The sequence below is a fragment of the Octopus bimaculoides genome, chromosome 24 (assembly GCF_046866305.1).
Source record: "Octopus bimaculoides isolate indiv1 chromosome 24, ASM4686630v1, whole genome shotgun sequence".
Lineage (NCBI taxonomy): Eukaryota > Metazoa > Mollusca > Cephalopoda > Octopoda > Octopodidae > Octopus > Octopus bimaculoides.
In genome coordinates, this window is record NC_142951.1 from 30462569 (window position 1) to 30465706 (window position 3138).

At 34.3% G+C, this 3138-nt stretch overlaps 1 protein-coding gene across 1 annotated transcript in view; it reads left to right on the forward strand.

Annotated features, from left to right (window-relative positions):
• The first annotated feature begins 932 nt into the window (after nucleotides 1–932).
• The window catches only part of LOC106883896 (NAD(+) hydrolase sarm1), a 126064-nt gene continuing 123858 nt past the window's right edge, over nucleotides 933–3138 (forward strand). The window contains exon 1 of the mRNA XM_089341408.1: nucleotides 933–1107. The gene's annotated coding sequence lies outside the window, so the exon portion shown is untranslated. The remainder of the gene's footprint in view (nucleotides 1108–3138) is intronic.

Genomic DNA, 3138 nt, shown 5'->3' on the forward strand with positions numbered 1-3138 from the left:
AGCAACCTTTTATATAGAGAAAAAGAGAGAGAGAAGGGGGAGGAAACGAAAGCATCACTTTCGATAGATAGAGGGGAAAAGAAAGTGATAGAGAAGAACACCTTTAACAGAGAGAGGAAGCGACCAACACCTTATATAGAGTAAAAGTGAGAGGTAGAGAGAGAGAGAGAGAGAGAGAGAGCAGCGCGTTAGGGAGATGGAAAGAGAAAGAACGAGAGGATCACCTTGGAAAGATAGAGAGAGTGAAAGAGAGAACGCAAGGCATTAGATAGAGGGAAAGAGAGAGAGAAAAAGAGAGACGAATAGAGTGATACTTTGCACGAAGAGAGAGAGAGAGGGGTGGATTGACAGATAGATAGAGTGGCAGGCAGGCAGACAGATAGATAAATAGATAGAGAGAAAGAGAGAGACAGACAGACAGACAGGTAGAGAGAGAGAGACATAGACAGACAGGTAGAGAGAGAGAGAGACATAGACAGACAGACAGGTAGAGAGAGAGAGACATAGACAGACAGACAGACAGGTAGAGAGAGAGAAAGAGTAAAAACATGAATTTTTTCCTCCAGCATTTCATGTGATATTGTCAGGGGAAACGGGGGGAAATAGATAAACAGATAGATAGACAGAAAGAAAGAGGGAGAGAGAGAGAGAGAGAGAGAGAGAAAGAGAAAGACTGAGTAGTGTATGAGGGGGGGGGGGGATTATTGATCGATGCAAAAAGGGGGGGAAAAATTATTTTATAAAAAAAGAAAGAAAATATTCATTTGGACTCAATGTTGAAATTAATTGATCGAAAAAAATTTTTTTTTTTTCCTCCGTAACAACCAACAAATAATTTTGACAGATAGGAAGAATTTATAAGAATATATATATATTTTTTTTTGAATGTCAAGACTGCTGCATTACGTTTTCACTTTTGGTCATCGTTTCTTAATTCGTCTGCGTCGGAAAATGGCGTCGAAGCTTCCAGAGTCAGTCTGGACCAATGTTGTTGATTCAGCTGCATGATATATATATATATATATATACATATATATATATATCTAGTCTACCTGAAAATTGCCTTCTTTCTACGCTAAACGCATCCGCGATGGAAACGATCTTTAGGTAAAAAAAATGCTTATATTTTTATCACGGGGGTTTAGATAAAAAAAAAATTTCAAAAAAACTAGAAAACCATTATGGTTTTTTTTTTTTTCCTTTATTTTTATTTACTTTCTGTTTATTTGTTTTTCGTGTGTTTTCATTCTGTCGTTCTTGGTTCGTTTATTCGCTTCTTCTTGTTCGGCAAGACGCGCACTTGCCTTTGCCAGCGGTGGCCATAAAGTGAGGGTTCTGTTTTACATGGAAACTCTACGCGATTCTGGTCCACGTTTTCGACATGCTTCTTTCGTCTGTTGTTTTTGCGGAAAGCCCGCGACTACACGACTTGCCGATTCACTAAAATACCCTTCCCTAAACAAAGTATGATATATATAAATATTTATATATATACATACATATATATATATATATATATATATATATATATATATATATATATATATATATATATATATGTGTGTATGTATATATATAAATATTTATATATATCATATATATATATTTGTTTTGCAAGATTTTTTATATATATATATATAGTTTTAGGGAAAAGAACCAAGGTTCATGAACTCATCTATGAAAATCCCTAAAACTATATATTTATATATATTTTACTCTGTAAAGCTCAATTTAATTTTAATTTTTATAAATTGATTTTAATTGAGTTTTTACCTGTAATTTTGGATTTTGCCCCTAATATTATCATATATATATATATATATATATATATATATATATATATATATATATATATATAAAAGAGAGAGAGAACAGAACAGAATAGAATAGAATAGAAAATTGAATAAAAGTCCGAGATATGAGGGAGAAAATAGATGTGTAGATATGAATTCTTTATTTCATAATAGTTGGAAGGGCGATCTTACGGTACGAGTGCTAACATCGCCGTTGGAGGTATGGTGGGATGGTCAATATCTGTAAATATTTGTCTTTAAAATGAAAAAAAAATAACAGCGTCGACAGAAAATCGAAACAAGAAAAAACCCAAAATATCACCGAGGCATCATTTACTTCAAATAAAAGTTTTTAATTAGATAATACCTCTCATAATATCATGAGGCACACATCCTCCGGTCATCTGTTATCACACACGTTCATGTTTCTAGTTATTTGTGAATTACTTTGGACATTCTGGAATGTTCTAGTTAATATACCCAAATGTTTCTTCCCTCAACATATATACTACACGTTGCTAGAAACTCCGAGTGGCGACAGAGGCAATCGTCAGCTTTTCCCTAGATGCATCGTGGATTTCTTTTCTCGTTTGTAACACCAGACACATGCATACACATTCCAACAGGCGTGCACACACAGAGACACGCACGCATGCATGCATTCATACAAACGCATGTATACATACATACGTGTATGTGTGCATACATATACTACATGCCTATACATACACACATGTATGTATGTATGTATACGTATACATACATACAAATACATGTATGCATACATACAAACGTATATATACATACAAACACGCATGCATATACACACATTCCTAAACACGTGCATACGCGCATCAATATATACGTAGTTTCATGCATATACATACATACATACATGTATACGCACGCACATGATGAAGTTATTTCTTATTACTAAAAAAAAATTTCTTATATGCTGTTCATTTAACGTAAATTTTACCTTAAAACTTCATAAAATATTCATCTATTTTTACCTTTATTAAAAGCAACAAATATATACACCAAACTGCAGAGGACAAAACATCCCTGAAGGTGTTTGAAGTAATTGCTGTCTTAGGGTTAGAATCATAATTCGAGATGTGTCGCCTTCTTCCTTCGTCTTTCATCACATCGTTTCCTCGTCTCCCTACCTTTTTTTTTTTTTTCATCTTCCGTCTGTGAGCTACCGAACAGATTCCCCATTTCTGTGTCTGTCTCTTACCTCTACATCTCTACTTTAACCCTTATTTCCAAGATAATTCTTCAGAAATACCTTGAGGTACTTGTTCTGTCACTTTGCGTTCTGAGTTCAAATCGCGCCGAGGTC